This window comes from Artibeus jamaicensis, unplaced genomic scaffold (genome assembly GCF_021234435.1).
Source record: "Artibeus jamaicensis isolate MK-2021 breed Jamaican fruit bat unplaced genomic scaffold, CSHL_Jam_final contig_1028, whole genome shotgun sequence".
Classification (NCBI taxonomy): Eukaryota; Metazoa; Chordata; class Mammalia; order Chiroptera; family Phyllostomidae; genus Artibeus; species Artibeus jamaicensis.
In genome coordinates this window covers 7,101,308-7,115,159 of record NW_026521201.1, presented here as the reverse complement: position 1 = coordinate 7,115,159, position 13,852 = coordinate 7,101,308, and positions in this window count along the sequence as shown.

Here is a 13,852-nt window from a genome sequence, read left to right as displayed (position 1 = left end):
ATATTTCCATGTTAGTTTTACCTACTTAACCAGATGGCAAGTTTCTTAGCTTACACTGTTTCATGTTCTCAACAGTACTCATCCCAGTTTGCTGCTTTTAAAACAGCCACTAATAATGAGATCTTATTCTCATACCCTCAACTGGATGTCCACTTTTACTCCTGGTCAGCTATTTGGCCAATCCAAGTATCTGACACACTTATTGCTGGGGTTGCTGGTGGCTTGAAGACCAGTCACCATTGATTTTCTTCTTGTTTCTCTTCTTTTATGGAGAAGTTTGAGTTGCAATAGACTCAAACTTCTGACTCTATTGCAACTTCTGAGTTGCAGTCCACCTACCTCTGCCTCAGGATTAGTTCCTTCAGCAATTATAACCTTCCTTTGGGGGCTGACTTGGCCCATATCTGGAATGAACTCAGATGCTGGCACTCATAGCTGTGGTCATCATCTCTTGGGATGAGCAAATTAGGAAGGAGCTACAGAAAGTGCAATTGAAGAAAAATTAGTTAGTGGTTGGGGAAAGGGCTTGGCTATTGATGTCAGTGGGCCTGACCTCATCACCTTTCATAACATCAGTCAGCGCTGAGGTTTTGAAGAGACATGGCAGTGGGAGGAAGGTGTTTGTGAAAGTCAAATAGCTGGAAAAGGAGCTAGTGTCAAAGACAGTGAGTAAGAGGAGCCACCTCTCCTTTCTGCTCTCTACTGCTTCTCAGAGGGCTCTAGGAACTGTCATGAGACAATAAGATGTTGGGGTCATCTTTGCAAAGGGTGCCCTTCTGAAAAAAGCTTTGGCTTGAGCCTTGATGCTCAAGAGTCAACCAGGACTCTGACATCTAAACTGGCTCCCGGGAAAACTGCCATGGAGTTCATGAGAAAAATGGACTCCAGCCACATGTGCCAATGCCAAGGTCTCCAGTGTCTCTCCAGTTCTCTGATCAGGCAGAATCAGATCCAGGACTACAACTCTAAAGAGTCAAGTGGCTTTGTAGAGAGAGGGAGGAAGAGAAAGGGAGTGGTGGTTGAACCTCCATCTCTGCTCTCATTAGCTAGGTCAGAAGGAATAGGTGAATTCCCTGCAGAGGTGTTGCCAAAAGGTACATTTCCATCCTCTTTGCCATGGTATAGACAACTCTATTACTGATAACACCCCATTCCTCTACCAATATAGCAGCATGCTGGCACAACCTGTGCAGAGCAAGCTTAGGAAATTCCTAGGCACTTGGGCTATTGTCCAGAATTGTGACAAGAGGAAAATTCTTTTTCTCCAGGCTAAGGTCAGCAAATTATACCTCAGCATCCACTGCATATTTTTGTATGGCCTACAAGCTAAAAATGCTTCTATATTTTTAACTGGTTGGCAAAAAATTTTTTAAAAATAATATTTTACTACATGTGAAAACTATATGAAGTTCAAGTTTAAGGTCTACAATAAAGTTTTATTGGTATATACATTTGTTATATATAGCCTAGGTCTGCTTTAGCATAGTTGAGAAGTTGCATGTGTTGCAAAGCCAAGATCAACTCTGGCTACAAAATTTATAGTATAAAATGAAAATGTGGGGCTTCTTGTTAAAAAAAATTATTAAGAATTCCACATTGGCGACAGTATAGCATTAAACGAAGTGTGGTAGCCCCTCTACACCCAGGGTCCTGTGCCTGCCCAAGAATCTGGCCCTTATTAAAATACTTAATATCTGGCTCTTTAGAGAAAAAGTTTGCCAACATATACTCTGGAAGTTCAAAGACCAATATTTAAAAAAACAAAAGAAAAAACATTTAGCCCTGTGGCTCAATGGGTTGAGCTTTGTCCCACAAACCAAAAGGTCACTGGTTAGATTCCTGGGTTGTGGGCCAGGTCCCCAGCTAAGGGCATTCAAGAGGCAACCAACTGATATTTCTCCAACACATGGATGTTTCTTTCCCTCTCTTTCTCTCTTCCTTTACCTCTTTCTAAGAATAAGTAAAATCTTTTAAAAATAATGTTAATCTCCAGCAAAAAATTTAGAGAAAATTATTAAAGTGTTTCTGGATGCACTTTGAAAAGAAATTGTTGAACAGTATGACCTAATATAGGTTTGCTCAAATTAGAATAGTTTTTTTTCATTGAATTATCAGCGGCAGTGAGAAAGGTACAGGACAGGGGAGGGCAATGCTGTGGACATGCATACCAGAGAAAAAGAAACATGGCCCAAATGAAACAAAACAAACAGAACAAAACAAAACTCCAGAAAAAGAATTACATGAAACAGAGATAACCAACCTATCAGATGCAGAGTTCAAAAAACTGGTTATCAGGACACTAAAAAAACTCACTGAGTATGGCAACAGCATAAAGAAGACACAGGTAGAAATGAAGATTACATTAAGTGAAATAAAGAAAAATCTACGGGGAACCAACAGTAGAGGAAATGGAGTCAAGAATCGAATCAATAATTTGGAACATAAGGAAGAAAAAAAGCATTCAATCAGAACAGCAAGAGGAAAAAATAATTCAAAAAAGTGAAGATAGTATAAGCAGCCTCTGGGACACCTTCAAAGGTACTAACATCTAAATCATAGGGGTGCCAGAAGGAGAAGAGGAAAAGCAAGAAATCAAAAACTTATTTGAAAAAACAATGAAAGAAAACTTCCCTAATTTGGTGAAGGAAATAGACATACAAGTCCAGGAAGCACAGAGAATCCCAAACAAGTTAACCCAAAGAGGACCACACCAAGATACAGCATAATTAAAATGCCAAAGTTTAAAGGTAAAGAGAGAATCTTAAAAGCAGCAAGAGAAAAGCAGAGAAGTTACCTACAAAGAAGTTCCCCTAAGACTGTTACCTGATTTCTCAAAAGAAACCTTGCAGGCAAGAAGGAGCTGGAAAAAAGTATTCAGTCATGAAAGGCAAGGACCTACAACCTAGATTACTCTATTCAGCAAAGCTATCATTTGAAATGGAAAGACAGATAAAGTGCTTCCCAGACAAGGTAAAGTTAAAGTAGTTCATCATCATCAAATTTTATTTATTTATTTATTTGTTTGTTTGTTTATTTATTTATTTTTAGAGAGAGGGGAAAGGACAGAGAAAGAGAGGGAGAGAAACATCAGTCAGTTGCCTCTAGCATGCCCCCAACTGGGGACCTGGCCCACAACCCAAGCATGTGCCCTGACTGGGAATTGAACTGGTAACCTTTGGGTTCGCAGTCCAGAACTCAATCCACTGAGCCATACCAGCCAGGGTACCAAGCCCTTATTTCATGAAATGTTAAAGGAATTTATTAAAAAGAGGATTAAAACTATGAACAGTAAAATGGCAACAAATCCACAACCATCAACAACCGAATCTAAAAAAACAAACTCAGCAAACAAGCTGAACAGGAACAGAATCACAGAACTGGAGATCACTTGCAGGGTTACCAGCTGGGAGGGGAGAAAATGGGGGGGGAAAGTACAAGGATTAAGAAATATAAATTTGTAGATACAAAAGAGACAGCATGATGTTAAGAATAGTATAGGAAATGGAGAAGCCAAAGAACTTACATGCATGACCCATGGTGGGTCAACTAAGTGGGGGGATTGCTGGAGGGGATGGGGGTACCGGGCAGAGGGGGGCAAAGGGGGAAAATTGGGGCAACTGTAATAGCATAATCAATAAAATATATTTTTTAAAAAAGTGTAAATACCTCATCTCTTATTTTTAAGATACTGTTATAGTTCATTTGAAAGTCTATTCCATATGCCTTATAGTTGGGTTAAAAAAGTCATTTTTGAAAGCTATTTGGGCTTTTTTTCAAGCCATTCCAGAGGCAGTGTATGAAGTTTAACAATATTAGCCTCTTTGTCAGATACAGTAACTGAAGTTGGTACCAAGGCAGGCAGCAGGCATAGTTCAAGGCTCCATGATGGGGACTGGGTGAACCTGTACCAGACCCCAAAGATCCACATGTGCACTTGTAGCTGTGGTGGTTTTAGAATCTAAGTGAAAGTTGGTCTGGAAGCTGCATCACAGTTATGTGCCGTATTTACCAGACCACAATAGCTTATTAAATGAGATGAGATATGGCTTCCTTCAGAGGCCCCAGTGGGGTATCCATTTCTAGGTGGAGTAAATAGTGTTGATCTTTGCCATTTCTGAGAGAACAGGTTGATTCTTGTTGAGGTAGAAAGGGATGGGGGATGAGATCTAGGCTCAGCCTGTGTCTGGCCTCTAGTTAACTAACTTTTGGGTTGACCTTGGGGAAGACATGTTCTTTACTGCCTGTGGGCAGGGAGGTTGCCCTGGCTGCAGGGATATCATCAGGGCCAAGGCAGGCAGGAGAGAACTGGCAGTGTGGGGAGACCTGTACTGGTGTCTGATGCAGCTGGGCCCAGGTTGCCCCAGCTCAGTGGTCCCTTGTGCCTCCTGGAGGGAGCCCCGGGTTGGAGCAAGCTAGGCCCCCACTAGGCAGCTGTGAGATCTTAACTACACTGCTCAGTGTTTCTAGACTTCCTTCTGCTTTAAATAAACAGACAGGACAGGATTATTTTAAAGGTCCTTTACAGTTCTAATCGTCTATGAATCTATAAGGGAAAGTTTTCTAACATAAAAATGTGTTCAAAAACAGACCTAGCTGCCTTAGAGAGTAAGAGTGGGGAGTCAGGACAGCCCCACTGCTCTCTCAGGATGCCTGCTCTTCGTAGAAAGCCACCTTTCTTTACTTCTAATAGAAAGTGAGTTTCTCAGGAGGCTTCTATTCTAAGCCAAACAAATCTGATGAAAGGTAGTTTCCTTGACCTCCTGAGCCCTATTCCAGTTTGGAAAATAGAAAGCACACTCAGGTGTACTTTTAGAGTATATGGAAGAGTGGCCAGACAGCCTGGGGCAGCAGGGAGGGAAGGGACGCCGGTGGGGGGGGGGCGCAGGGAGACAGGAGCCCTAACCTGGGCCCAAGCTGAGCAACGGGGCAGGGAGACCCAGGATCACTGAGGTGGGGCGGCTGGGGAGCTGCAACCAGGCTGGTGGACAAGCCTTGGTGCCAGGCTGAGGCCCTGGAGCTTTGTCTGAGTTGAGACTGAAAGGAGGAGCTCAGTGACCAAAGCAGCACCTAAGGCAGCATGGACTTGGCATGGGAGCAGCCTTTAAATTAAAAAACAATTTTTATGGTGGTAAAAACATGTAACATAATATTTACAATCTTAACTATCTGCCAGCACACAGTGCAGAGGCTCAGAATCTCCTTCATTTCAAGACTGAATAGTATTCCATCATAAGTCTATTTCGTTTTATCCATTCGTCTCTCAACAGACACTTGGGTTGCCTCCAACCTTTGGCCAGTGTGAACGACGCTGCTGTGAACACAGGCCTGCGAACGTCTCTGTGAGACCCTTCCTTCAGTTCGTTGGGTATATACCGAAGTGACACTGCAGAGCATATGGTAGTTCTAAGTTTAGTGTTTTGAGGAACCACCATATCACTTGGGGATGTCCTTTGACAGAGTCCCACAAGTTACATCCTGAGGAGACAGAGGAGGTGTGGGGGAGGCGGGGAAGAGGAGCCGGCCGGGGCCAGGCTGTGCAGCTGGCTGTGGGGCCACACCAGCCACATCTGCTCAGAGCCTCCGCTCCCTTCCCGCTCATTTGTGGACTATGTTTTATGGAACACCTAGAATGCTTCAGCCACTTTTCTATGCACAGGGACACACAGATGACAAAACATGTAAGCTGTGGTCTTATTCACCATCTGTATGAAGCGTGGACAGCGCTCCCCAGTAACATATGTAAAGGGATAGCTCAGTGTCTGATGCATCATAAGCACCTAATAAAGAGCTTTTTCCTTCCCTTTAACTCAGCAGCTGAATGATCAAGGATCCTGTATGTTCTCATATAAATAATGTCCTGTTGAAGTATTCCTGTAAATAACTCCCTTCTAATTCTCATTTTAAAAACTCATAGAGGGCCACTGTGGAAAAAAATAACAACAAACCCCAGACTGCTTCCACAAACGAGGGGCGGTCGGTGTTTGAAGGGGGTGCAGCAGAAGGTGGGGCCATGGGTGCTGGCACCGGGGTTTGCTCTGGTAGGACGGCTACCCACAGGCAGCTGGTACTGACGCAAACCTGGAGACCAACACAGGTCAGCAAACCTCAAAGGCCTCCCGAGGAAAGCTGGCAAGAGACACATAACACAAATAAAGGAGTTTGGGTCAGGATACTTCCCACCAACCTGGAACAGCCACCACAGCTGGGGTTTTGTGTCCTGGAGACCCAGACCTATTCCTTCCCAGCCTGCTGGGAACAGACCAGACCTTGCAGCTGACCCTGGTGGGCACCTGCCCAAGCAGCTCCTGCCTGCAGGCCATCATGGTCCCAAACCCCGTATGTCTTGATCTGGTTGCTACAAGTGGAGAAGAGATGATTTTTGTGGCAGGGTCTTTTTAAGCAAGTGGGGAGGGTGCTGAGTGGAAGAGAAAGAAAATAAGGGCAGCTGCCAGGAAGGGCTTGATAGTCGTGGGATTGGAGGAGGTGTCCCCCCAGGGCCAAGTGGCTGGCTTTGGTCAAGGGGCATTTCCCAGCTGTCCAGGCAGACGTGAGCAGCCACTGCAGCCTGCAAGCCACCTCCAGGCCCTCGCTTCACTGCACAGCTTGTAGCACACACCTCCCCTCTCTCTTTTAGGAGAAACTCCAGAAGGAAGTCATTACATTTAATAGAAGCCCTACTTTGCAGACGTATATCCCGTCAAGAATATTTAATTGCTATTTACAGACACTCCTACAATCACACGCATGTGGGAAATTACTCCGAGGGGCTTAGATGAAGTCTGGCCAGACCCACTCCCAGGTCTCCGAGCTGTGAAGCTCTCAGTGGTTCTGGGCAAAGTCCTCCATACTCCCCGGAGATAACACTGAGGAGGTCTGTAAGAATGTAGCCAGTCCTGAGTTGTGCTGACGATTTTTAACACCTTATTTTTAAAATTAATAAGTTAATTTTGGAGAGAGAGGAAGAGAGACAGACCAATTCTGCTGTTCCACCTATCTGTGCACCTCCTGGTGGGTTCCTGCATGCACCCCACCCAGGGATGGGACTAGCAACCCTGGGGGCATCAGGACAGCACTCCAACCAACTGAGCCACCCAGCCAGTGCTGATTTTTAACACCTTATAGTAAAGCCAATATTTTTGCTAAGACAGGAAGGATCAGTGGGTCTCCTGAAATTCACTGCAGTCTAACTAGCCAGAAAGAGATCGGCACAGCCCCGTGCCCATGACCTGGGGGCTCCATGCTTTCCTCCTGGCACCACTGTTGTTTTATGTCCTCAGCGGCACCCTCAGGTCAAAGAGCTCAGAGGGGCCAACTCAGAGACGGAGGGCCTGTGTCAGGTATGGAGCGGAATGGCTCCTGTCCCGGGTACTACTGCCAGGGCCCTGCAGAGATGGGCTCCTGTCCTTGGCAAGTTTGTGTGAGAGAGGGCAGATGAGGCACTTGTAAGTTCAATGACATAAAAATCACAAGAGACCCTAGTGGTGCAGAAATGTCCTCAGCAGTAGAAACAGATCAAGGACAGAAGCCAGGCCAGGTGTGAGTGAAGCGCCTGAGCTCAGTGGGCTACTGGGAGGATGGCATGGAGCTGAGTGTAGGTTGGGGATGAGCGTGGTCCCCTGTGCACTGTGATAGCTCTTCTGGTTGGCTCACTACCTTCTGATCCCCCCTGAATTATGTTGCTGTTGATTCATATCTTCGTTCTGATTCCTTGTCTGGATTTAGAACTCCTTGCAAGTAGGGATCTTATTCCTATATCTGTGCCTTTGTGAGATACTGAGTGTGGTCCCGGGCCTGGTAGAGGCAATTAGTCTTCGGAGGAGAGGGTCGTTCTCAGGTTGGAGGGAGAGGAGCCCAGCAGGGGAGTGGCTGTGGCTTCCCTCTTCTGTTTGACCCTCATGTTCTGTACAGTGGGTAGTTTAGGCCAGTTCTGGAACTTGCCAGAGTAGACGCTGCCCTACCTTGCCACGAGTCCTTCATGCAAGAATGAGGCTCTGTTTGTTTAGAAAAAAGTATGAAAAAAAAAAAAAAACAACGAGTAGTTTAAAGGCCTTACCTGGCCTCTGCTGGTTGGGGGCTGAGTCAGAGCTCGGGGGTGGGGGGGATGGGGGGCCCACTCTGCCTTCCCGGGCCAATGCAGGCGATCCCACCCCTTGTCTCCCATCGCTTGGTTCCTTCTGCATTAGCTCAGTGTAGCTTCACCCCGAAGACCGTCCAAGTTGGCAGGAGTCAGATATTAGGTTGTTTGGCTTTTAATAAAGTTTATTACTTAAATCTTGTGCTCTTAACACCTTCTTTGCAAGCCTCAGAGGGAAACAAAAATGTTGAAGTTGTTTACTCATTTCCTTCATCACATGGAGACCCTCTCACTGGGCCCAAGCCTGCATGTGTGTATGAACGCAGTTAGGCTGCATGGCGGCATGTGCACTCACACACTCGGTGGGAGAGGAGGGACCTTTAATTTAAAAACACTGGCTGCCTTTCAGTCCCTGGCAAGTTCCCAAAACATCAAATGAGCCCTTCTGCATGAAGCTTTTCTTCTGAAGAACAAATACCCGCAGTCGATTCTGAGTTGTTACTCCCTCACTGAGGTCAATGAAGTGAGGAAGGAGCCTTCTCAGAATTCTTGAGAGCTGCTGGAAGGAAGTAAAAGTTTGAGGACACCGGGGGAGCCTAGCGGAGCTCGGCACAGGGGAGAGTAGAGTGGGTCACGATAAGTCCTCTGACAGGAGCCAAGGGCTCTGGGGCCAAACTCTGCTTCCCTCAAAGTCGTGTGCACAGGACTAGCAGAGGGATCTGACACCAGGGTGTTCTGAGCCGGCTGGTTCTGGCCTGTCCTGCCCCTAGGGAATCTTCAGTTCATTATAGAGGTCGGTGCTAATACTTCAGGGACCGATACATTTCCAGTGACAGAGGCTAAAACTGGGCCAGCTGTGAAGAGTTTCCTGGAATACAAATCTCATGAGAGCTGACCAGTAAGCAATCAGTTTGAACCAACTTGGTAAGTTGTACTGTGGGCATGAGTACATGCCACTGGCATGTAGGGGACCCAGAAGGAGGAACAGATGCATTGCCTGCCCTCAGGGGACAGGTAGAAGAGCAGGCCAGGCGGTTGGCTAGATGGGAGGAGACGGAGATCAAAGTGTCCTCAATTCTGGGGTTGAATGGGGATACCTCAGGTGACTTTTGCAAGTTTTAGTCTGTGTAGGAGGGCTTGGGGTATTGCAGCTTGGTTTTGTTTGCTCGCTGTGGCCTGGACTCTACCACGTGACATCCTGGTCAAAGTGTCCACGTCAGGCTTTAGGCTCCCTGGGTCTCTTTTGTTACAGTGACTAACAGGCAGGGCAGACAAAGCCTGCGTTCAGGGACTCATCCCTGTAGGAGGGCAGCATGGTCCTAGCTGGTGAGGCAGGCACTTTGGCATCTGGGTTTTTTTTTCCTTCTAAAGCAGAAGTAATATGATTATTGGCACCTGACTCCCCTGGGGGAAGGGACTGCAGCCCAGGCCCAGGCCCAGGCTCACAACCCGAGCTGGGGAGGACCTGAAGGGGACCTGGAAAAGGGGCCGGTAGAGGAGGTCAGCAATCCCATTGCAGGAGACTGTCCATTCTAGGACTCAACTTCCCCAAGTGTGGGCGACCCCTGCATTTAAGCAGGTGGTTGTACAGCAGGGAGTAGCCCTCGAAGAGGTTCTGGTCAGAGTGCGAAGAAAGGGATGGTCTCATTCTCAAGGCTTTGGGCAAAGCAGTGTGTGGATTCCTTCACAGGCCACGGGGACAATCCTGGCCCACATGTGGTGGGTGCTGCCCAGCGAGAGCGGACCTGCATAGACAGACTGGACAGATGCATACAGCTGCCTGCTGTGGCGGGGTGGGGCCTGACACTTTCCTATGCAGTCTTTGTTACCTTCACTAAATACCTGTGAAGTGCACAGTATTATTTCTATTTTATTTATTATTTTTTAAATTTTATTTCTTTGAAGAGAAGAGAGGGAGAAAGAGAGGGAGAAAAACATCCATGTGTAGTTGCTCCTCATGCATCCCCTATGGGGGACCTGGCCTGCGACCCAGGCATGTGCCCTGACTGGGAATCAAACTGTAGACTCTTTGGTTTGCAAGCTGGTGCTCAGTCCACTGAGCCACACTGGCCAGGGCATATTATTTCTATTTTAAAAGTGAGAACTGAAGGTCAAACAAGTCAAGGGAGTTCTCCAAGGCCACAAAGCCCATAAGCACCAAAGCCAGGACAGGGACCCAGGTCCTTCATTTCCTGGTCTATCTGCCTTCATGGTCAAGGCCAAGGTTCCCCCCACAGGTCAACCCCTACTTTGCCTTGAAATGGAGAAGCCAGTTCTCTGCCCATTCAGTAAGATAAGCATCCTGTTCCACAAACTCCCTGCAGCCTTCACAGAGGTTGTCTCTGGGTGAGGAGCCGGGGGAGCCCGGAGACAGGCACCCTAAGACTGCACAGGCCCTCAAGGCAGGTACCCTGTGGGGAGCTACCAATGTGGAGACATCCAGTGATTAGCCAGGTGATGAGAAAGGCTGACAGGCTTCTTGAATTTTCTTCTCCCCTAAAGCGTCAGTTGACTCCTAAAAGCTGCAGGGTCATTCTAACATCAATACTCATAACATAAACTGGATGCAAACCCCTCCAGGCCCCTACATACCCTGGAGCCTGCCCTGTGTGTGCACCGTGCTGCCTAGTCCCTTCTCGGTGTGCCTCAGCGCTGGTCCTGCTGCTGTGGGCAGGGCAGCGGTGGCTGGAGTGCTGTCGTAGAGCCATTCTCTGGCCTGGGTGTGTTTTCAGCACAAACACACAGGGAGGAACCCAGGGATACCAACCCATTAAAACGTGCACACAAGTCCAAGTTCAGATTGCAAACAGATGCCCACTGAAGCCTCATTTCTGACAACACTTAAGAATAAAATAGTAATAAAAAAATTCAAGTTCAAGATGAACCAAACTGGAATCACCTGTTAAGTGTGACTCCCATCAGAGAGGTCAGAGATGGTTTCTTGGAATTGAGACTGCAGGCATTTGATGGAGCTTTTCCTCACATGTCCAAGTCTCCCTCTTAAATGGAACCTGGCTCAGTTTCTCCTGCTGGCAAGCAAGGCTGCGGGGACTGCCTGTGGGGGTGGGGAATATTAACTCAGGAAGGGAAAGATGAATGTCAGCGGTCTTGCCAGGGAGCAGTTGGAAGGAAGACAGAGTGTTGGTTCTGCAGGAGGCCCACAATGGCTGTGGATGTCCCCCGGTCACCCTGTGAACCACCGCTCATGGGGAAGGGTAATAGCTTCTTCCCCAGACAAAATGTCAAAGGAGTGATCTCAACAGATGCGGAGGGCTGAAGTGGAATTACCAAGTCTTCTAGCCTCATTCCTTTCCCACCAAGGGCCCGATGAACATGTGAACATTCATAGTGCCTCATTGTCTGATTCTAGGGGAGTAAACAGTACCCAGAGCTCAGCACAGCATGAACTCCTGACGTGATTCACATCTACCTTGCTGGGCAAGCCAGGCTCATTATTTCTGTTTCATCTGAGCCCCCACCAACTACCGCCTGGCCCTGATGCCTCCGATCCTCCAAGGCTGGCAGGTCTCCTCAGTGTCCAGCCTGCTTTGTGCCTTTGATGGTGCTGTGAGCCAGTCTGGAACAAGCCCCACCCAGTTTTGCAGCCCAGGTCCATCAGGTCCTGGCTGTGTAGCAACCCTTAACAGACAGCTCCAGGCCAAGGCCTTTTCTTCACACTCTCAAGCAGCCCTCGGGGGGCAACACTGGAGGCTTGGCAGAGCAGACATACTATGGTACTGTTTTTATTTTTTAGTTTTATCTTACCTTATTTTCTTGATTAGCCTCATGTGGGGGCTGTGGTCACTGGTGGTATGGGTCATGCTCTCTCCCCAAGCAGCCCTCCTGTCCAGAGCATTAGAGACCTCTCATGCCACGAGCCTGTCCAACCTCCTCTGAAGTTGCGGCCCCAGGTCATCTCCTCCATGCTCCAGAGCCAACCTGCTTGCTGACTACACATCCCATGGCCTTTCCTACCACCCTGTCTTTGCTCAGACTGTCTTTTCTGCCCCCTTCATTCTTGAACTCCTTTGCTGGCAAAACTCAATTCCTCTTTCAGGGTCAGACTTGAAGACCTGTGATGAGTATTGTCTGCTTGCACACATTTCACCAGGGTGAGTTTCTTCCACTGGGTGTGAGCTCCCTGAGAGAAGTGGCTGCAACTGTGGGTGGAAGGAAACAAGCATGGCAGGTAGGTGGGGCTTACATCACAGTCCTACCACTTCCTAGCTGTGTGGCCTTGGAAAGGTGTGTGGCCACTAGTGCCTCATCCGTACTGTGGGGGCGACTTTTCCTGCAAGTCCCCCCATCTGCCTTGGATGAAAGTAAACACTACCAAGACATGATCTGCTTGGGGAGGAGAGGTGGCCAATCTCTCAGAGGAAAGAGGCCGGAAGCCCCTTCCTCAAGGGGTTTTTATTGGATTGTAATGCACAGGAATACAGGGCGGCAAGGATCAAACGGTAGATAACATTTCAAAGAAATCTGAGGGCTTAGTCTGAGTCAGTGTCTGTCAGGTAAGGGGGTTGCAAAAACTTTGGGAGACATACTCATTTCCTGCTCAGACCCTTATCATATGAATGAAAGCACTCTTAGCAAAGCAGGCTTCACAGGACTATACGAATTCTTTCTTATGCCCAATCACCCTGGATCCTGCTCTAGTTGGCAAGGAGGGCTGCACTGCCTTCCCCATCATAGGTTTTAGGTTTAGGATTAGAGCCAGGAAGCACTTCTCCCAGATGGAAATGGGGACTCGAGCTATGTCAAAATAGCTGGGGGGTGGGGGTCCATCACTCCCTCTTTGTTGCAGCTTCCCAAGTCCTTCCATGATGGCCTCCCAAGTGATCATGTCTGGCTTAGGTTGCCCCTCCTCTGAGGAGTCTTACCCATCATGGACTATCTGACCATGCATTGGGGGCAGGGGGATGAAGCAAAAGCAGAGTTTGCTACCAGAGACAAGCTTTGTCTCCTTAGTGGCTCATATTCCAGAGGTTGCTCACTCAGCCTTAGCCATAGGGGGCAGTTACAACTCCTGAAACCAGGCAGAGCCAGGGGTTTTCAACACCGTACAATGGGAATAACAGTACCTCCCGTGATGCCATGGAGATGTGTGCAGAGTTGGGAACAGAACCTGGCTCATGCTGGTATTATTTGTATGCCCAGTCCTTATAACACAGGGGTGTGGACACTGAGTGCTGTGGTGGCAATTTGTGAAATGTGGGTTACTTGGGTCTGGGGTGGGGGAGTTAGGGAAGGTTTATGTATGATGACTGAGCAAGTCCAATTGAAGGATGCAAATATGTAATGTAGGAAAATTTCAAACACACACTGAAACAGAGAACAGTGTACTGAACCTGTGCACCAGTCACTACCATCAACCATTACTGACTCATGGTCAATCTTGTTCTATTTCCTACTCCCTGCTCCCTCCCCAACACACACACTGGATAATTTGAAAGCAAATTGCAGATGTGAAGAACACAATTTTGTGCTTTATACTCTTAAAAGAGCTTTCAAAAAGGAAGAATGTAGCTATTTATTATCCTCCTATGGTTGGTTGCTTGTGAGCTAGATGATGGAGGCATCGCTTTACAGAGGGAAAGATGAAAGGGAGGCTGAGAGGTCAAGGGCAGCCAATGGCTCCAGGGTGTGAGTCCAGGGCTCTTGCCCAGGACATCTGGAAGAGCTTGTGGATCTCCAACTTCCTCAGAACATTCCCTCACCTGAGGGTCAAACTAATCTTAATCAACTTTGAGCCAGCCCGAGATATTCCACTTCAAA